The 22,352-nt window shown below is 50.5% G+C and overlaps 1 protein-coding gene across 8 annotated transcripts in view; it reads left to right on the top strand.

Moving 5' to 3' along the window:
* MPRIP (myosin phosphatase Rho interacting protein) overlaps window positions 1–22,352 on the top strand; it is a 172,267-nt gene that overhangs the window by 62,928 nt on the left and 86,987 nt on the right. The gene's annotated exons all lie outside the window — the stretch shown is intronic.

Below are 22,352 nucleotides of genomic sequence, written 5' to 3'. Positions count from 1 at the left end.
ATCTGCCCTATTTCTCAGGAGTTCGTCCTAAATTGGGCATCCTCAGTTGTGACCCTCTGAGGCACGGTTACGCCACCCCTTTTTGGAAGGGAGCAGGTGAATCTTTTTTGCCATGAGGTTCTCAAGCCATGGGTTGTGGGCTGCAAAAGGGAAACTTTGGACAGTGCTGGTATCTCCTGGGGCCTCGTGGACCAGACGGGCAGCCCATGGCCCGATGGGGCTGGCTCAGCTTCTGCCTGGAGTTTTCGAGAGCTACAGCTATATGATTTCAGGACAGTTCTAGGTTACTCAAGGAGGAAGTTTAGAGGGCAGGCCGAGAAAATGCTCTCCAGTGGGGATGAACTGTGGGGCTGCCAATGGGCCCTGTCAGTCTGGCCCACTTTCTCTGTGGGTCTTGACTGGAAATTGCCCTGGGACCCAGGAGCTCAGCCTGTATTGGTCTGTAATGAGAATTCATGGTTGCTGGTGACTTACGTTCCATCCAGAGAAGAATCTGGAGCTGGCAGTTTCATTGACTCCCTCACTATACCCATTGGGTTGGTGGGTTTGCAGGGAGTTTAGTTCCTCGTGGGCCTTTCTGAGCAGATGGGCCATTGCAGCTAGCTCAGTGTGAGGCGTGCGCTTGCTGTTTGCAAAAGACTTATGCAGGTACATTTTGGGCATGCTCCCTTATCAGAGATTGGAGACTTGGGGGGCGAGGGGGGAATTTCACACCTGTCCAAGGCTTGCAGGGCTGGGTCCACTGTGGGGTCACTGAGGGGCCAGGCACCTGCCCTGCTGTTTGTTCAGGTCTTGCACTAACTAGGACCCAGGGGATTTAACCAGGGCCACAGGGTGGCTAATGTGCAGGAGCCCCCAGTTGGGAGGGTCTTGGATGCTACACCCAGCCTCCAGGGGCCCCGGCCAGTGTTGGGGCTGCCCCACTCCCACATTTGTTGTCTCAGAGCCAGCCCTGCTCAGTCACATGGTCCCTGCACAGCAGCTGGCAGAGCTGAACCAGTCAAGTGACCTCAGAGGCTGGGCGAGCTGTGCCCTACAGAGAGAGGCTGGAGCAACAGCTGGATGCTGCAGGGAGGGACTGCTGCTTTTTGGGAGGGGAGACTTTGAGGGTAAGGGGGTGGGGACAGGGACGCTGTGACTCAAGCTGTTTGGGGGACAGCCGAACCTTTAAATTGTGGTGCCCACACCCCTCATCAACAGTTCTGTGTCTTCTCTGTTTGAGGGGTTGCATTGGAGATAGTGGGAGTTCCCTGTCCAGGTCAGTTAGCATCCCCCACGTGCACACCCCCCCGCCCCCCGCAACCGTCTGGACTTCTTGTGTCTGGATTGCTCAATGAAGTCTCTTGGTACTCCCCATGTGCCAATGGCGGGCCCTGGTGGGCGGCCACCCTGCTGAGATCAGCAGGCATAATTGGAATAGCTCCTCCTTCGCGCGACTCTGAATCACTCCGATCTGGGCCTGCATCCATCCCGTCAGAGACTGAGCCGGGGGAGGTCGGTGCTGCTGCTGTGGTGGGCCAGGTAGTGGATATTTTCCTTTTCGCTGAGCTCTCTAGTTCTCTGATGCTCTGTCTTCCCTCACCCATGGATAAGAAGCCACATCATGGGTGGTGGGTCCCATAGGCCAAGGGAGGCTAAGCCTCCCCTAACCCAGGCCGTGGCCCTGCCCATGCTCTCCCGGGAGGGCCCCCCCCTCCCCTGAAGCTGGTGGGGGCTCAGCTCCAGCTGGTGGCCAGGGACTGGGGTGGCTCAGGCCAGCCTCGGGGTTGGACCAGCGGCCTGGTGCTGGAGCCGGTGCTTGGGTCCACCGGTGACCCGGGTCTCGGCATCAGGCTGGTGCTGCAGCCATCCGGTGGCCCAGGGGTCTTCTGGCCGCAAGGCAGTGGGGGCTGCTCAGGCAGAAGGGGTGGGGCCGACAGGCTAGCCTCCCTGAAGGGAGGGTTCACCTGCCGCCCATGAGCCCCATGTCTCTCTGAGGACTCAGTGGCAGGATCTGGTGGTGTTTACTAGCTGGTACAAAGTCGACTCTCCTTTTTTGTTACAAGATTTATTTATTTATTTATTTTTCTTGTTTTCTCATGTGGTTTGGGTTGCACCCAAAACGGTGACCCCTAAGCCTGCAGTGGGCGCTGTGTACCAGCAGCCATGGGGCTCTCTGACATGGGGAGCACTTGGTTCATTTTCAGCGATTTCTCAACCCTTTCTCTCCCCCTGGTAAGGTGAAGCCGGAAGGGTGCCCCCTAGTGGTGCAAGGGAACCAGACCTGTTCAGTGCGGTGAGACTGCTCGGGTTATTCAGGTCACCTTCTGCACTGGCTGGGGCATGGGGAAGCTCACCAGGTCAATTTTTATATTTGAACCAGGCAATATGAATTTAAATATCCAGACCAAATCATTTGGACTCCCCCCGCCCCCCCTCCCCAGCTGAATTTTCTTCCCCAAACTGCTATCGAGCAAGAGATCCCTGAGCTAAAGTCTCTGTCTGGGTTCAGTAACGGAGCGTGAGCTCCCTGGGCTCTTGGTAGCTCGCTCATTACCATGGCAACCCACTTGCATGCTACAGATATTGTCTTCCCTTTGGACTCTGTGATTGTTATGCCTAGATCTCCTGTGCTCCTGGAGATGCCATACTGGCAGCTGTGCACAGATGGGCCTGGAATTTTTTCCCCCCTCAGCTGTTTCTGGGAGTGGAGAACATTTTGAACGTTTTTTGGTGTGTTTGATCGGCACGTCTCCGCAATGCCGGAAGCGTGGCTTGTGTAACATTGGAGTGGGCCCGGGCCAGCCTCTCCTGTGCAGTTCAGGGGAAGCCTCTGTTTCTGGCAAGCCTGTGCCTTTGGTTTAGTCCCAGTTCCCTGCTAAACTGCAAGCGCAGGTTGTGCTGTGTTGGAGCAGGTTGAATGAGAACTCAGTGAGGAGGTCAGTGTGGTCCAGTGGATGGGGTGCTGGACTGGGAATCGGGACACCTCTCTTCTATTCCTACCTCTGCCACTGACCTTCTGTGTGACCTTGGGCAAGTCACATCACCTTTTTGTGGCTCTCTTTTTTTTCCCCCTCCCACCTTCTTTCTCTTGAGACTGTAGGCAGTGTGAGGTATGGGTTGTGTGTGTGCAAAGTCTCTAGCGCAATGGGGCCCTGATTTCAGCTGGAGCATGTAGGCCCCTGTAATACCATTACTGTCAGCTACAGACTAGACTGAGACCCACTTGATATGCCCACTTGATTTGGGACCTAAGCCAGGATTGAAACCTAGCTGTCTGGAGGCAAAAGGCCAGGGACTGCAAGCTCCCTAGGCCACTCAGTTGCCTCACTGGGGAAATGTCAAACTGTGCTTTCCTTGGTGTTTCTTTCTGAGCAGCCCGTCTGGAGGAACCCTCCGTGCCCTGGCTATTTCAGAGACCTCTTGGGTCCCACTGCTGGGAAGGTGGTGAGGGGGCGAGGTGGAATCCTGCTTGGGCAGATACCTGCTCGGCCCATCCGTGTGTATCCCCTTGGCAGCCATTTCAAATAGGGCGGCCATTTATGAAAATGCCAGGAAGTCTCCAGGTAGGTTGGTGCCTCAGGGTGTGCGTGCACATGCTTTGCTGCTCTATCTTGTAGACCATTCAGCAGGAAAGAGGTTAACTGGAGAGCAGCAGGCAAAGTGCGTGAGTCCACTTTGAGGTGGATAACAGCTGAAAGCTGTGTGCTTGACATGAGGATCTCCATATAAGGCCAAGACAGCTGCAGATGCAGCCTGTTGTAACACCCGTGGCTGAGCCCTCTTGAGAAGAATGTTCCCGTCTCCAGCTGGGCTTCGTCTGTAGCCGAACGCTGTACAGTTGGGGACCTGGCTGACGCTGAAGCCCAGGCTGGCATCCAGGGATTTGGGTCATCGTTCCAGTTCTGACAGATCCTGTGAGGATTGGGGTGAAGGGAGTGTAGTGTTTGTGACGTACATTCTCCCTTTTCAGAGCACTGTCCCTGTTGTACAGATGTGGGATCTGAGGCGCAGAGGTTGTCTTGCCCCAAGCCGTCGAGTTGGCTCAAGACTTGGGAATGGAGCCTGGCTCCCAGTCCTGTGCTCAGGTCGTTGCTCTGCCTGCTGGTGTGGGTCTCGCTGGAAAGGTGTTTAGCCCTGCTCGGTGTTTGGACTTGCTCTCTTGTGAAAGTGAACATGGGCTTTCCTTAAAGGGGACCCCTGGCTGGACTCAGTGCCCCCAGGTTCTCTTCTCCCCTTTCATGTCCCCACTCCCAAATACTAACCATTAAAAATAACCCTTTTCTCCTGGAGAAGGTGAGCCGGGAATTATTTTTACTTCTGCTTTTACCTCCTTGGAAGTCTGCTGCTGGGGCCTAGTATGCAGAGACAGGCGCGCACATAGCCAGCGTTTGCCTCTGTTCTCTAGCCCCACTCATCTGTTCACTCAGAAGCCATCGCCTTCCCACTGTTAACTTAGGCCTTGATCCTGGCATGGGCCCACACAGAAGTACCTTGCATCCATGCAGAGCAACTTGCAGGATCAGGGCTGAAATTTAACATGGGCATGTTGTTCTGTGATGGACAAGCAGCTTGGGGGTCAGAGCGGAAGGCAGGCAGGCAGGACTCTGGGCTCTACTACAGATTTCCTGAGCTTGGGAGGTGAGGCCTGATCTCCCATCAAACTGGGCCACCATTTTTGCAGGCACAACTTTGCACCAGAGTGACTTTCCCCTGCGGTTTTGTACTGGCAGTGAATTGCTGTGGGAATCGTCAATGAACAGTGAGTGTAATTCACTGCGGGTGCACTCCTGTAACTGCAAAAGCAAAGGCTGGGTTTGCAATTCAGAACTTTGGTGCCTCAGTTTCCCTGTCTAAAATGAGGATAATGCCACCTCACAGAGGGTGTGAACATTCTGAATGTCTGGAGGGCATCTGGAGCTAGTAGGATGACGGGCAATCGCTGTTGGTAAAGGCCATACCAGAACAGGCCCCGATCCGTAGTACTTCTGGATCTCCACCGTCTGATGCGCAAGTCAAGGCTCTTTGCTCCCTTACCATCCCAGGTGGGCATGGAATGGTGATACACAGGGCTGAAGGGAATGACAGAACAGCGAGGCTGCTGGGGATTTGCTCAGGGCCTCCACCTTGGCGTACCAGAGAAGACTTTGCACTTCCTCGCTGCCAGTAATAACTTACTTTTCGATAGCCTCATGTGAAGCCCAAGCAAGTTGGAGTCTGCTCATTGACTCCATTGAGCTGTGGTCAGACCCTTGGTGACTGGCTCGTTGCTGTAAATGCTAGGCTCCACACTAAAGATGTGGGATAAATTTCAGAGTATCATGCCAAATGTGCTGTGCTTGCTTCCCTGTTAAAGGGGAGGGGGCAGTGATCAGGGCACTGGCCTTGCACTTGGGAGACCTGGGTTCAATTCCCAGCTCCCCCATAGGCTCCCTGTGTGACCCTAGGCAAGTCACTTAATTTCTCTGTGCCTCAGTTTCCCCATCTGTACAATGGGGATAATAGCCCTGCTTCTGCCTCACAGGGGTGTTGAGAGGATAAATACTGTAAAAATTGCAAGGCGCTCAGATTCTGCAGTAATGCATGCCCTTAGAATGGATATAGATTTAACCCTACAGAAGGATTTAAATTCCTGGGAACAGTAGTTTAGGAGCTGCTAGCGGATGGGGGAGAGGATGTCTTAGGATGGTGCTACTGAAAGGAGAGGATAAGGGCAGGGAGCAGTGACCACATTTCATAGGCCAAATCATTTGGTTGTGGTATGGGAGAGCAGCTGCCTGTGCTCATCGCAGATGGAGAATGAGATCTGGGAGGGGCCGGGTGGCTAGCTTTAATTATGTCGGAAGGAGTGGGGAGATGGTGGTTTCCCTTCCTACTTGATGAATCTATGGGTGACAGCTACAGTCTATTCTTTTATTGAGCCAGCTAAGGTCACTTTCAAGAGGCTTTTGTCTAATGAATAAATCTAGGATGATAAGCCTGCTGGATGATCTATAAGAATGTAATAAAATCTGCCCAATAGAGAGCACTGGTTGCATTGTAGCCATATTGATAGCATTGTGTCTAGTGGCAGGCAGTATGAAGTGCTCATTAAGCCGTGCCATTGTCCTGCTGCTGATCACATGGCATCACAGAGGATTTCATTGCAAGGGCAGCAAAATGACCAATTCCTTCAACACAACTAGGTTGCAGCTATGCTATACAGAGCACAGGGTTTAGATCTTACGGGGTGGATTGAAATCACTGATTTTAATCATGAATTAAATCAGCAAGCAGGAAATCTTGATGTAAATAATTAGTTTTAATCTTGGTTTTGCATTTGTACCTTTTTTTTTAAATCTCTAAAAAAGAGGTGGAAAGTGGCTCATATAACTTGGTACTTCATTTTTACTAACTACTAGGGTACATTCTATCTGTACACATCTATTTAAACAATTATATAGCTTAACATGCATGTAAACAGTAAGAATCTGAATAAATACATTTTTGTTAGAAAATGGTGAATGATGCATTTCTTTACTTGATTGACTTTTTTAGTTGTGAATTGTGTCCAGATGTATTTGGATGGAAACTGGAAATTAAATTAAAATGCACAAAAACAGCATTTTAATTTTTTTTAAATAAAAACTACCTTAAATGTGCTGGGTACATAAATTTTTTTTAAAGTAAGTTTATTCAAACATACAAGTAAATTTAAATGCAAAACATGTTTTGCATTTAAAACTGATTTATTAAACAAAGGAAGCTTCTTTAGTTAGTGAATTGGACTTATTGTTCACCATGGCCTTCAGGATTTTAGAACTAGTAGATCTCATGCTCTCTCACCTTGTTTTTATTCAAAGGTTGGAGGAGGAAAGCAAACTTTACAGCTTTTTCAGCTCCCAATTGGTTTCTCAAATTTGAATGACCTAGGAACCGAACTAGTTGAACAAACTGAAATGAAGAAAGTATTCTTTCTGCACTGGCAGAAGAGGCTCCTGCTGTCAAAAGCTAGTTTAGCACATCAACAAACCCAGATTCCAAGTGCTAAGCCTGTGACTTTCACCAGTTCAGTGGTTTGGCTTTCTTTAAAATTCTAGCAACAAACATGTAGGGCTTGAATGTTGTTTTGGTATTTACTTGGTTATTTTAATAGACTGTAGTAAATTTAGGCCTTAAAATAGGTTGCATTAATCTCAAATTTAATTGTAAATCAGTTTATTTTTACAAAAATAAAAGCATTTAATTTAAATGAAAAAATAAGATTTTTTTTTAAAAAAAAAAGTAAATTGATTTTTATCCACCCTGCCTTCTTACCATCAAGGTTTATGGGAGACATCCAAAAAGCCACTGCAAGGGCTTTTCGTTACTGGTGTCCTTCCACTAGAGAATTCTTTTTTTCTATTATCCTGGTGCCAGATTTATCACTCTGGGTTTTTTTGGTTTTATTTCTCCTCCCCAGGCTTTGTCTGTTTCTAGTGAGTTTCTCTTGGATCTATGTTTTTTGCATAGGAGGCTGAGTTATACTCTGTTAGAAGCTCTTTAGTTCAGTTTCATAACGATATCCCCTTTTGGATAAAAGCATAGGACTTGGAGCTAAGAGATCTAGTTTCTATTTACCACTGATTTTCTGGCTTTGGGAAAGTCACTTAACCTCTCTGGGTATGTCAATGCTGAACAATAAGCTTGGGTCTGTGGGACCCAGACATGTGAATTCAGTGGGTTTGTTTACACTATAGCGTAAGACCAAGATTAGTAGAACTCGAGTTAGCAGACACTGGGTTTGTTAACCTAGAGCATGAGCGTCTACACTCATTTGTAACCCCAGGTTAGGAATTGTTGAACTCCCTGCCCCAAGCTGGGTCTCCAGCATCTACACTTCATTATGTGGGCCAGAGTCCAACCACCCATATCCCAGACTTTCTAGCAGCCTCCCAGAATGTGGCCCCTCTAGCCCTTCGTTCGTGGTACAGAGTGGGAAAACTTGATTGTCCAGCAGACTTGGCTTTCCAGGGGACAAAGAAAGTCAGCCCATGGAATTGAGATACTTTTGGAGGACTCCCAGAGCACAAGTCTAGTGGGCCTGCATCTACACTGCAAAGCAATAGGGCTTGAACCCTGGATCGACTCAGGTTGGGTCCTGGCACCCTAGATCTGAGTCCTGGGTTAGCACAATTTGTGTATAGATGGAAAGGGGGTTAGTCTTTAGCCTGAGTTCAAACCCTGGGCTCACGTTGCAGTGTAGACATATTATGTGTTTCTAAGCCCATGCTTGAGCATCCACACTGCATTGTAAACCTGACTTCACAGTTCCTGGACCCTGGACTCCTAGCTGTGCTGATGCATCTATACTGCACTGCACAGACCTCCAGACTTGGGTCTGCAGCTTGACCTGCATCCACACTGCAGAATGACAGGGTTTGGACCTGAGTCACAGAGGGACTCCCTCCTCTCCCTCCCCCCTGCAGGGTCCTGAGTGCTTGCTGATCTGACTCGGACTGATTTGCATGTGGACAGAAGTGGGACTTGGGCTCAAAGCTGAGTCAGAACCCAGGGTTAATGTGCAGTGTAGACATACTGTCCGTGCCTTGTTTTTCCCCACTGGTAAGGTGGGGATGATACTGTCCCATAGGAATGCCGTGAGGCTTAATTAATGAGCGTAAAGGACAATGAGCTCCTCAGTTGGAAGCTGCTATAGAAAGGCAAATTAATATTATTCCTATTCCTTTCCCATCCCCTTCCTGAACGAATAGAGTCATGGAGTTTCAGGCTAGAAGTGACCACCAGATCATCTCATCTGACCTCCTGAATAGTACAGGCCACCAACAATACCTCTGCATGGAACTGCCGTGCTGCTGGAGATGCCGGATTCTAGTTGTCCTGGAAAACAGAAATCCTGATTGCTTGTGGCCATTAACGATCCTGTAGCGTCTTAATTAAGGGCTCCTAGGAGCTGGCCCCAGTGCTGTGTCCTTGCTGCAGTCCCTATGCCATGGTCACCAGCACACTGAAGTATTGCAATGGAACCTATCTGGAGTTCTCTTGAACACCACATGGGAAGTTTGGCTAGCGTAGAATATAGTGGCTCAATCACAGAGGTGTTGCAATGGCTGCCAATTTTGTTTTCAGTGAAGTTCAGGGTGTTGAGTTTACATTATAAAGCCTTGCTTGGTTTGGGTACTGGGTAACATCAGAGATGGCCTCTGGTCCAGCTCACCCTCCCAGTGGGCAAGGTCAGCTGGTGCACTGTAGCTACCAGTCTCCAGGTTTGAATTCTGGAGGCAGAGTGTTAGCTGGGAGCCCTCTGCCCTGGGATTCACTTTGCCTCTTGGTCTGGCAAAGCTGGTGGTGTTGATCTGAGATCTGTGTGCTCGTTTAGGCTGGTGCTGAATTTTGTTCCTGGGCTGGAGTCTTTGGACTGACACAAAAGCTAGTATCTCTTACTGGCTTAATACTGGGCATGAACCCATACTGCTTTGATGGGCACGTGCTGTGTAGGGAACCACAACCACAGCCTCGTTACCGCCGTTCCTCCTGCGTTGGGTTCACTTCCTGTCCAAAATGGCGGCGTAGCACTGGTGTTAAACAGCCACTGCTTTGTACTCCCGAGGTGGCTGCATTTCAGCAATGGCTGAACAGATGGAGCCCTTTGTATAATTTGTGGATCACTTTGCAGAGTATTGGAGATCCTTCAGGATGAGAATCTCTCTAACTTTATTTTTAATGAATATTTTATATTTGAAAATATTTGAACATTAAAATGATGTGAATTTTTCTTCCGTTTGCTCCCTCGGTTGTTTCAGCCCCATTGGAAATGTAGAGCAGAGTAAGAAACCCTCTGCCCATGATTGTTTTTAAGGAAAGCCTGTACCAGAGACACTCTCCTAGCAAAGTCGTGCAGCATTAAGGCCATCCCTCTGGTGTGAGATTGCAGTGGGTAACAAGCCTCGATTCTTCCAAGCAGGGTGGCTGGGCACTAAGGGAACCAGTGTGGCATGGGAGGTGCAGAAATGAATTTTCTGGTTCTTGGCAGAAAATAAAAAGCCCCTTTTGTTTGTTTTCAGCTCCCTCCCCTCATTGCCCCTTTTAAATGTTGTGTTCCAGATTTAATCATCCCAGGTTATGTAAGAGCGCTTGGCTGCTGCAGAGGGCTGGAACGTGTCGGAACGAATACACACAGTGCCGTGGCACCTACTCGGAGCAGATCTAGAGAACATGGCACTCAAACAATCCCCCTGTGTGTTCTTTGCTAGAGCTCCTGCTATTGCTACCATGCTCAGAGCTGTGGTGTTGTTGGCAATAGTGGCAGAAGTTCAAGGAGAAAGACCAGCGTGGGTCAGGACTAGAGCTTGACAGCCTCTGATGGCTGCTAGACAAGTGTTTTAAGCCCCAAAAGTCCCCAAAACATTCATAACCCTGTGTCCTTTCTCCCCCCCCAACATCTAAAAAATGTACAGAATTCAGGGTCTGGCACAGATGAATCCACTTTGTTTATAGGACCCCTATGCATCCTAAAGATGAACTTATCCTTGCAGGATCCCACAGAATAAACACAAAACAGTCAAGGTCTCTTCCTCTTCTCTTCTCTCTCCCTTTAATACCTTGCTGGCTGGCTGTGACTTCTCTCTTCCACTACGGATCTCAAAAGGGTTACTTTCTTTCCCTTCCCCCCACCCCCCAAATGGCTCTGTTTACTCATACACTGTGAGGAAGCAAGGATTGGAAATGGGACATGAAGCATTTGGAATCCAGCCCAGTGGCCATAAGTAATTCAAAGGCCTAATTGAAATGAATTGGTGGGTCTCAATCCAGTTCCCACGGGACAGGTGCCCATGTCAACTGGTATCTATTCTGGGAGTGGTTTCTTAACACCCTTGGCAGTTTCCCTAGGGAGGCAAAGGAGAGGATAAGTTGCAGAGGCCGAACTTGGCTCCCGAGGTGCTCACTCCAGGTCAGGGCTGAGGCAGTGTAGAAGAAGCATGTGTTGGTGTTCCCCATGGTATCTGCTGTATGGGTAAGACTGGGATGTAGCCCTCCAGGGCCATCTGGACAGTGCCCTTCACCAGCGCTGAGTTCTTGGGGAAGTATCAAGCTCTGGAGAGCTGTAGGTTCGAAAGGTGGCCTACGCAAAACTTGGCTTGAGCCCTCTTGCCACAGCACTCCTTCCCCTACCCTTGCTCAGCCTCCAGCCCTGCTGTCTCCTTGTCAGTCCCTGGACATACGGAATTGTGGTCACTGCCTGTATCTCATGGTGGTCCAGTAGGGACCCAGCCTTTCGTCAGATTTCCTGTGGTGTCATTGTCACTTTGGATGGGCTATCACCAGTAGGAGAGTGAATTTGTGTGGGGGGGTGGAGGGTGAGAAAACCTGGATTTGTGCTGGAAATGGCCCAACCTGATGATCACTTTAGATAAGCTATTACCAGCAGGACAGTGGGGTGGGAGGAGGTATTGTTTCATATTCTCTGTGTATATATAAAGTCTGCTGCAGTTTCCACGGTATGCATCCGATGAAGTGAGCTGTAGCTCACGAAAGCTCATGCTCAAATAAATTGGTTAGTCTCTAAGGTGCCACAAGTACTCCTTTTCTTTTTGCGAATACAGACTAACACCACTGTTACTCTGAAACCTGTCATAGTGATTGGTATGGACTGTGAACTGGCAACCTCTGAATTCTGAGCGGGGCTCGTTGCTCTGCAGCTTGTGGCTTCCCAGCGAACTGAGCAGCTGTGCCAGCTGCTAAAAGCCCTTAAACGCCAGCATGTTAAAAATCAAGGCCAGTCTGCCACGGGTTGTTTGTTGGAATTCCAGGGTCTTTCCTGGGGTGTCGGGCACTGTCCTATGCTGCTCTCCTGGTGTTTTGAGTAGGGATAGGCAACTGGGTTTGATTCAGACTGGAGCTACACCTTGCTCCACCAGGAACCTTCCCTCCCACCGCCCCAAACGCAGACTGAGTCGTTGAGGGCTGAAGAAATTCAGGTGTGCCTCCATCCCACCCAGCTTGTTGCTGTTGTCTCAATTGACAGATCTACGAGGTCGGACTGATCCTTGAGACTGAAGCTGCAGATCTTGGGGTGTTCCACCCATCGCAAAGTGTTACCTGGTCCTCTTCCTTCAAGCGTGCATTAAAAGGGCTGCCCTTGACCACAAGCCGTGCAAGTGACTTGGTGGCGACTGCAAAGGCTCCCTGATAGTGCTCTCCTTGGCAGCAGAACCAGACAAGAAGGCACCTTTCCACCCTCATCTCAGACTGCAGCTTGGGAACCCAGAAGTCCCTAAGGGGATTGTTGCTACTGAGGGATGGACTGTTCTGTCTGAAGGCAGTGGGGCATCCAGGGGCAGTGCCCCCGGATGATGGTTGTGCTGGGCCAGGTCTGAACTTGGGCTGCTTTACACAGCATCTCTGCTTAAGGTTCAGCTCTGTAAGGTGTCTAATGGCTTGGCTCCGCTCCCATCGATGCAGTGGTGCAGGGCTGAGCCCGGAGTACTGTTGCAAGTCTTACTGGATCTGGACGGCGGATTAGGCTGGTTTGTAGAGAATCCTCTTTAGGCAGACCTGGTATTAGGTTGGGTTTTTTTTGTTTTTTGTTTTTTTTTTTGGGGGGGGGGGCAGATAGTGAAGCTGCTTTGTTTAATTTCCTGTAGAGCACAGAAATCGGAACACTTTATTCCTTTCCCGTTGGCTCTGACGTTGAACTCTTTTCTGCATTGTAGAAGATGGAACCTCATCAGGAAATGATTCAGAGCTTGCACAAGAGAGGTGGGAGGTGAGGGAGAGACAGACGTCTTCTCTCCAGTGCTGCTTGTGTGCCGTTCTCTGTGAAAGGTCTCTGGGGTCTAATCCAAGTTCACTGGGAAGACTTGATGGTGAGGTTATAGAAGTGGAAAGTCAAGCACAGTGCGTCTTGCATGTTTGGTAACCCCAGCTGGGGAGTGTATTCCATGGGCTTCGTGTTGGAATCAGAATGCATGCTGTAGGCATGTGTGTGTATAAATACTATCTGTCCTACCTAAGGGAAATGCTAATGCAATTCCTCCTTGGCTCTTACTCCAGCATCTAGATCTGCAATTGCTCATACTGTGCGCTTGCTCTCCTGCGCCCTCCCCTGGCGCCAGCATGTTATAAACCGAGAGACTGGAGGGTACCATTTTGTGCTTGCCGTTTTCACTGGACAGTGACTGTGGCTTTGCTCCCTGCCTCAGCAGAGAGGACATAGCTAAGTCTTGTCTCTCCGTCTCCCACCTCTTCAAGCTTTCTTGAGGCATAGTGCCATCGCTCCATGCAGAGACTCCTGTTCGATTGGGGCGGGGAGAGTTGCATGTGTGGAGCCGGGATTGAATCTGGCCCGGAACATACAGGATAGGAGCTGATGCTCCACCTTTCTTGTCCATCGTGGGGATGGAATGAGGAGGATCACAGGCATTGAAGCGTGAGGTGAGATTGGAGCATCAGCCTTGGCTCATGTGTGGTAGGCAGGGGCTGGACCCAAAGGCTTCCACTGACTGCAGCAGGCTTGGGATCTGGTCCTCAATGAATATTTGCATGTGTAGCTTTATATCACATGTCTGAAGGCTTAACTGACATTGCCGCCTTGTGATTGTCTCTGGCATCCCTGTGTTAACTCCTCCTCCCCGTATTGGTATTTACTTTCCTTTAAAGAATAAAAAATTTAAATGCAACTGAGCACTGCTCCAAAGGAATGTTTTTAGTATAACTGGGTGACTCCTGCTGGGAGAGGTGCTGGGTTTCAGCCGCTAGGACCCGACGATTCCCCTGCTCCATTGTTGATACTGGAGCCCAGTTAGTGCTATTTGTGATGGTGCAGACACCTGCCTGGTAGGAAGTGAAGGGAGACCCTCCCACAGCCCTGTGAAAAACCACCAGAGTAAAACCTTCCAGTCACTACCGGTCAAGCCCGCATCCTGCAGGTGAAATGCATGCTCTCAGGGGGCTTCAGACTCTTCCAGAATGGGCCCCACATTTGAATAGAGAGGGTTTAGTAACTACCTACCTTCCTATTCACAATCATGGCCCTGGCATCCTGGTGGTAACTGCAGCATTGGCATGGACATCTAATGCATCTGCAGCTTCCTTAAGTGCAGTCTAGGAGGTGGAGATAAGGAAGAGGGGCGGCCAGCACTGTGTGACTGCCCAGCACTCTGCAGACAACCAGCAAGTGATCTGCAGTCCACAGCTCAGGAACCTCTGAGCTATCTAGAAGCTTTTCTTTCTGTACTCTACAGTACAGTCGCTAGCAATGAGCAAAGCCGCCCTGGCCCTCTCTGTGGAAAGTCAGGTTCCTGTAGAAGGTGATTTTCTGCTTGTACTGTGTGTGTGTGTTTTCCATTTTGTGGTATGTACACTTACATAGCTTCAGAGTGTCTCCTCTGACTCCTGGGCTACGCAGGATAAGTAACTCCTGGGTTAGACCCTTGGTGTGCCAACTTTCATCTTCTCCCAAGAGGAGGGTAAAACTCTGGGGGGAGGGTTATTGACAATTGAGAGAGGCCTGCGAGGGCTGGGTATTTTCTGGTAAGTTGTCACGTGTCTTGTGTCCCTATTTATCCTATGACAGGTTTCAGAGTAGCAGCCGTGTTAGTCTGTATCCGCAAAAAGAACAGGAGGACTTGTGGCACCTTAGAGACTAACAAATTTATTTGAGCACAAGCTTTCGTGGGCTACAGCTCACTCCATCGGATGCATAGAATGGAGCATATAGTAAGAAGATATTTATACATACAGAGATCATGAAAAGGTGGAAGTACCCATACCAACTGTAAGAGGCTAACTAATTAAGAGGAGCTATTATCAGCAGGAGGGAAAAAATGTTTTGAGGTGATAATCAAGATGGCCCATTTCAGACAGTTGACACCAAGGTGTGAGGATACTTAACATGGGGAAATAGATTCAATTAGTGTAATGACCGAGCCATTCCCAGTCTCTGTTCAAACCTAAGTTAATGGTATCTAGTTTACGTGCCACAAGTCCTCCTTTTCTTTTTGCGGATACAGACTAACACGGCTGCTACTCTGAAACATATTAATTCAAGTTCAGCAGCTTCTTGTTGGAGTCTGTTTTTGAAGCTTTTCTGTTGCAAATTTGCCACCTTTAAGTCTGTCACTGAGTAATTAGAGAGGTTGAAGTGTTCTCCTACCGGTTTTTGAATGTTATGATTCCTGATTTGTGTCGGTTTATTCTTTTCCTATGTGGTTTTCCCTTTCCTCTCTCTCCGTCGTGCGTGGGTCTGCTCTGCCAGTTGTGTGGCACAGGCATCTCCATGTTCAGCTGGACTGGCATCGGGTTAAGTAAAGCCCATTCAGGGTTCTCCTCCCTCTCAGGTCTGTTGGCTGTGCCACTGGTTTGGAGAGTCGGTGTTTCACCCTCAAGGAGACTGCTTGTTCCTGACTCTCCAGGTTCCTGCCCTGGACTGGCATGGGTTGTTCCATCAGATGTTTACCTTTGCCACCTTTCGCTAAAGAGAGTCCATTTGCCTGGCTCATTCCCCCACTGCTTTCTCTTGGCCGTGTCCTGTGTTTGCCGGGACCCTGTGGATCAGATTACACAGCAGCAGTGGAAAGGCGGTGCCCATACTTGCTCAAGGTGTGTGCTTGTTTGCACTTCAGGTGTGGGAGACTGTGTGATTTCCCCCTGACCTTTGCCCTGTACTTTTTGGCTTCAGCTCCTTCGAACTGGCTGCTGATGTTTAGGGCTGGGCTGGGGGGCCAGCTGGCTGTGTGAAATCCTGCCCACGTCGGCAGAGGTTACTCACTCAGCGCTGCAAACTCCATGTTTAACAGAGCCGCTTTCCAAGCCCAAGTCCTCACTCTGGCCTCATCCATTGTAACAACATTTAGTAGGTGTGTACTTAGTTAGGTCTCTGGGGTTGCTAGCCCACTCCCATAAGAACAGCCACATTGGGTCAGACCAAAGGTCCATCCAGCCCTGTATCCTGTCTACCTACAGTGGCCAATGCCAGGTGCCCCAGAGGGAATGAACAGAACAGGCAATCTTCGAGCGATCCATGCCCTGCTGTCCAGTTAGAGCTTCTGGCAGCCAGAGGCTAGGGATACTAGAGGATGGGGTTGCATCCCTCACCATATTGGCTAATGGCCACTGATAGACCTATCCTCTGAGTTGAGTGGGATGCACTCTTACCGGTGCAATGATGGGCGAGGGGACAAACCATGCCGTACGATTGCTGTCTTTGCAGCAGCGTCCTCCCTGGGTGTTGACACAGCCTCAGCCATGCTAATCTGCCAAGCACGTATTCTGGTGAGTCTGGATATTCCCTCTCGTGGCTGGCAAAGGGGAGGAAGGAATAGGAATAAAAACTGCAGGTTCCCTCCTGTCCTGTCCCCTCCAAATAAACGTGCCAGCGCTCTATTACCTGAAACTCCCCCCAGGAGACCGCAGGGGGTGTCTGCACTGCAATACAAGCCCAGGGGTGGTAGAACTTGAGTCACTGGACCCTGGGTTGGAGAACCCAGGGCTAGGGCCGCTACACTGATTACTGACCCTAGGTTGAGAGTTTTTGAACCCGGGCCCCAATGCAGGGCTCCAACATCTACCCCGCAGTACGCAGGCCTGAGTCCAGCCAACCGTATCTCGGGCTTCCTGGTGCCCTCCTGTAATGTGGCCGTTGTAGCCCTTCGTGGGAAGACTTGACTGGTCACCCCACGCGTCACGGGAAGTTTGAGCAGCCTGCCAACGCATCCTGCTGAGCTGTCACTTGGGCCCATGTGCTCCCAGCAACGTGGCGGATCTGCCATTTGAAGGCCTTCTCTCACTTGGGCTTTCACTCTCCTTTAAGGAGGACAGAGGATAGCAGCATAAGTGAAACAGTGGCCCGGGGTGTCCTTTGTGTTGGTAAATAACCAGATTCTTCGGGAACAAGTCTGAGCCGCTCTTTCAGTTGGCCTGGCTTTGGTCCCTGGCATGATTGGGGCAGGGAGCAGGACTGAATTTACACAACAATCCAGAGGAGTGAAAGCTCAGACTTTGCCACAGAAAAGTGAAGCGATGGTGTTTCTAGGACTCTAGCTGGAGTTCGTGAAAGATTCTCCCTCTTCCCGCCCCCCCCCCCCCATATTTACAGTTACTGGAAAGCTGGGTTTTATTTTTGTATAAGACGAAAAAAATCCTTTTAGGGATAGACTTCCTTGCCACATCAAATGGCAGTGCCAGCCTGTGGTTCCTGGAACATGATGTAACTGTGTACTTGGTCCGTCCATTCCCCCTTCCCCGCAGATCTCAAAGTGATGCACAAACATCAGGGCCAAGGATTTCAAAAGGGACTCGTGATTTTTAGACGTCTCTGATTTTGGCTGCCTAACTTGAGGTGCCCTAGGGGGCCCTGATTCTCAGAAAGTGGTGATCCCCTGACCTTTGGAAATCAAGACCTGTTAATGTGTCTGAGGCTGAGCCCCTCCGTATTGATGTACCCAGAATCACTGGTCGCTTAATAATCTTGCCTGGAGTCTTGTATGTTCTGTCCCTTCCCCCTCCATTTTGTCTGTCTTGTTTAGTATTATTTGTATTGCTGTAGCGCCTAGCATGGACCTGGGCTTCATTGTGCTAGCTGCTGTATAAACACAGAACGAGGAGGGCAGGGACCGTCTCTTATCCTGTGTTTGTACAGCACCTTGCACAGTGGTTCTTGGTTGACCCTTAGGCTCTATCATAATATATACAGTTAAGTCTCTCAGCGTTTTTGTGAAGTAGGGAAACATTTTCCACATTTTACATCTGGATAAACTTAGGACAGTGGGGTTAAGTAACTTGCCCAAGGTCACAGTTAGTCTGTGGCAGAGTTGGGACCAGATTCCCAGGAATCCTGATTCCCAACCCCTTGCGCTAAGCACTAGTCCATGCTTCCTCACTTATTATTTTTTTAACTGCATAGGCAGCTCTTGAAGATGCTTCAGTGGTAACTGTGTTCGTTTCCATGGCAAAGCACACTACAATGGTTGCCAGAAATAATTCTCCTTGCCAGCCTCACCATCTGCAGGAGGAAGTGTCAGAGAAGCTGGTTTGGATGCTTTCTCTGTGCCCTCTTTCTCTTCGTCTCCACAGTATTTGAAACACGTAGGCCTCTGTTCCGCTCACCTTGCTATTTTCACAGCAAGGGTTTAAGCAGTGCTCGGGAGAGGGATACGGGGAGCAAGGAAGGGGTTGAAGGCCGGCCCAAATGGAGGCTGGTGCTGAGATCAGTCCATTGTAGAGCCATTTTGGGAACACTCCTTGTTGCAATGTGCCGGTGGTCCCAGTGTCTGGCCGGGGGAGGGCTCTGTGGGCCAAGGCAGGCTTTTCATGAGCAGCTAACTCAGGTTAGCTGACCTGAGAATATTAGGCCTCCAGCCTCTGCTGCTGTGGGTCCTGGAGGAAGTGGGGTTTCAAAGGGCTCTGTGTGAGAGGGCTGCTGCCAGTTGAAGCAGCTGGAGGCGGTGATGGGAGTGAAGGAGTGGGAGAGACGGGGGGCCCGTGCTGGAGGTGACACTGTAATCGGATGAGAAGGAATGACTGCTCCAGATGGACCTGTCGGCTTCAATGAGCGCAGCCGACACACCTCTCCCACTCCCTGTCTCACTTTTTCTCTCTGCTTCTTCTTTTCCTCTCCCCCTTGTCTGATCCCCTTCCACGTTCTTTTGCTTTCCCCTTCCTGGCTTGGATCCTCTCTGGCTTTTGCAAGTAACCCCAGGGCCTTAGGCTGGGTACTGCCTATTAAAGGGTCAGTGGCCCGCTTCCTTGTGCCCTTGTTTTGAGGCCAGCGTTTGCCGATTAGAGGGGGAGGCACTAGGCCTTTGCAGCCCGCGTGAAAGGGAGAAGGCAGAGCTGGAACCTGAAGCTACGTTTACACTTGTGGCGGCGTGCAGAGTTCAGGCACTATATGCATCATTAGCATGTGTGTGGCTGCATGCAGCAGTGAAAGGCTCTAGCAGCAGGGAAGGCTTCTGGCAGGAGGGGAGCTGCAGGAGCCTCTCCCCGCTGCCAGAGCCTTTCACTGCAGCAGGAAAAGGCTCTGTCAGTGGGATGCTACGCTGCTGAAATAGCAGCGTGAACGTGGGAGGCAGAGCTCGGACATGTACATACCCTGCACGGCTCTCTACCCTGGGGGTTTGGGCATGTAGGCCGCTTTGCTCATCCAAGTCAAGTCCACTGCTGTTTCTACCCAGTCTGGCTGGGTGTGCGATGTCTGCACTCTACATGCTGCCGGCAAGTGTACCCCGAGGCTTGGACTGTCCTGCAGCAAGGGGTGTCATGGGGCAACCATGCGCCTCGCTGTGGATTGCAGTGCCCTCCATGTAGCGCACATTTTATGTCTAGAGCCTGGTTCAAACCCAACCCTTTCTCTGTGGATTGAGGATGAATTGACTCCACTCCCATCGCTGGATCAGAGTCCATCCCAAAGACTATTACAAAAGTGCATGCATCAAATCCTCCCCTGCCCACAAGGACATGCAGGATCCTGCCGTCTCCGTCTCTGGGGAGCATAGCAAAGGGGTGCTGACGCTACCGACCTTTTCCCTGGCCTCTGGCCCTGGACGTGGCGGCGGCGGCTGCTGCTGCTGTGGACTCCTCCTCTCCTGGATCAGTGGGGGAGAATATGCTCCGGGAATCGAAAGAGGGGAACAGAGTGGCACTTCTCCTGTGCCCTGCAGCCCTTGAACAAAGAAGACGCCAGCTGTGATGTAACAGGGCCAGATTCTCAGTGTTTTTCTGCTGAAGTCGGGAGAGGAATTCCGATATACACCACCTGTCCCGTAGGCTACGTCCGCACTATGATCTAGTGTAGCTGTGATAGCACGGGCAATGGAACCATGGCTTAGCTGCACCGAGTACAAACCTGCTTGAAACCGGTGGGTATGTCCTTGATGCAGGTAAGCCATCCCTGCGCTGCTGCCACTCATCCGACCATGACTACGCAGCTCTCTCACTAGCATGAGGAGGGGTAGCATGAATATGTGCTGGGAATCACACCCCCAGCTCATAGTGTAGACTGAGCCTGAGTCATCGCTGGGCACTGCTAGCACCTTTATTGTCTCTGGCTCTCAAAGCACTTCCCAAAGATTTGAAATGCATTATTCCTGTTTCACAGTTGGGGAAACTGAGGCCAAGTGGCCGCCCACGGCCGCACAGTATGTCAGTGGCAGAAGTGAATGTAGATTCTTGGTTTCCTGAACTCCCAGCCTCCCACTCTGGTGACTGAGTCGCACTCTCTCCCACCCCTTGTAGAAATCATTTCCACAGGTTGGGTTTCTCTGCGGCCTGAGGAGAAGGCCTGCGTGTTTCACAGCGCCTGCATGCTCCTGCATCTTCCTGGCCTTCCTGTGCCATGGCCTTGCAGGTGTTGGAGAGCCCAGGGCAGTGGAAATTCCCCTCTCTCCCCACCCCCCAGCACAGGCCGCTGTCTCTTTGATAATCTTCCCAGGTGATGACTGTATCTTCAGTGTCTCTCAGATAGTAGGGAACTGAATTCCTTCCATCCCCCTGCTTCTCCCCACACGTGTAAGAGCGGCTCGGGCACCTGCTTAGACAGCCGTGGCAGATTAATGTGGGGCCTCGAGGCCGGCAGGCGCAGATGCTGGCAAACTCGATGTTTCATTAACTTTAATGGGAAAATCCTACAGAGTGTGTGCTTAGGCTTGGCTGGCTGCCCGCCCAGCCCGATGAAAAAGCAGATTCCTCCTCCCCCTCCCCGGACAAGGGTCAGGTCCGGAGCAGCGTGACGTTAGCCCTTGTGTCTGTGTAAGAAAAACAACACAAAATGGAGCAAGACCGGGAGCGCAATCATGGCCATAAAGATGGGGCATGACGTGAGAGCGCCCTTCCTGGTGGAGGAGAGATCCCTTCACTTCTCTAGCCCAAGTGCTGACACTGCAATTAAACAGCCCCTTAGCCCATCCCCGGTGGGCCTGAGTCAGCTGGCATGGGTCAGGCGTGGGTTTTTAAATGCAGCGAAGTCATATCCCATGTGCCTTGAGCATCAGCTGGGGGTATTGTGGAAAGCTGGAGCCTAGCTTGGCTTGCTGGCAGCCATGCTACAGCGCTTTCTGCACTGTACTGTATTAGCTACCCTGTGGAGGGATTTGCTCACACATGACCGCACCCACCAGTTAGACCGAGGCTACCCTGTGGTGTAGCCCGTGCGTTAACTGTGTTCTTGAGCCCTGTTAAAGCTTTGGGGCAAGATTTTTCAGTGGTGCTTTTCAGCGCCTCAATTTTTGGGTGCCTAGCTTGAGAGGAGCGTGCTGAGCTCTTCTGAAAAGGAGGCCCCTTCGTAAAGGGATTTAAGTTGAGCGCCCAAAATCTTTGATTACTTCTGATGATTCTTGGCCTTGGATTCTAGCAGGGCTGACTCCCAGTTCAGGAACAAGGTTAAAACACTGGGGTGGTGCTGTTTGTACTGCTGTTTGTACTGCAAGACCACACTGTGTGTTAAAGTCAGGAACCAGATCTCTTGACTATACAGGTCCTAACAGTGTAGACCATAGACTAGTCCTCTTCTTGCTCATCCCGAGCCCCCACTTCAAGTAGTTAATGCTCAGTGTGTTGTGGCCTTCAGTTAAAATAGCACCGTTTTACAGGGTAGCCTTCAGACCATGTTCCACAAGGTCCCGTCTGGGCTGGTCCGGGAATCATGCTAGCGACAGCTGCCTGGGTTCTGATCCCAGAGCCGGGCTGGCCAAGCTGCAGGAAGTCAGAACCAGAAGCATCTGCTCAGAGCTGGGACACTGCTCTGTCTGCGCTTGTGTGTGATGGTTATTTTGCCTGCCATTTGTTTTCTATTTTTGTAGCGTGGGGGCATGTCAGCCCTTGCAGCTGCTGTTTCCTCCTGCAGTTTGTTTGGAGTTGGAATTGTTAGGCCGTTTTTAATGGGGTGCCTGGGTATGTAATGTTTGTCCTACCAGCTGCTCAGGCTGTGCTGCAGGGAAGGTCTTCTGTAACCCCCAGTGAATGGGTGTCTACACAGTGATCAGTCTGTGAAGCATCCAGGGGAGCAGGGGCCTGATGTCTCTTACGAATGATAGTCTTGCAGGAATACCTCGATACCAAGGCTCGTAACTCTTCTTGCCATTGAGAGCAAGTTACCAATTTTTTTGCTTGGCTTTTCCCCTGGTCCTGGGGGCAGGCGTGCATGGAGACAGGAGCCTGTCCCTCTACCAAAGCAAATGGTGGTGGAGGATTGGAGGCCAGACTGGGAGAGGTGTTGGGAAGGCTGGTAGTGAGGGCAGGGTGTGGGAGCCTGGGGGTATGTGGAGTTATTGGGTGGAGGTAGGAGCTGTGGCAGGTCAGAGCAATAAATGGAACAGTATTTGGGACAGCCCATGGAACTCTGTTTGAATGCCTCTTAGATCTTTGGGATGATGAGCATTGATGTAAACACCAGGCGAAGC

Source organism: Lepidochelys kempii, chromosome 10 (genome assembly GCF_965140285.1).
Source record: "Lepidochelys kempii isolate rLepKem1 chromosome 10, rLepKem1.hap1, whole genome shotgun sequence".
Lineage (NCBI taxonomy): Eukaryota > Metazoa > Chordata > Testudines > Cheloniidae > Lepidochelys > Lepidochelys kempii.
Note: the sequence above shows the minus strand (reverse complement) of the source record. Positions and strands in the feature narration are given on the sequence as shown.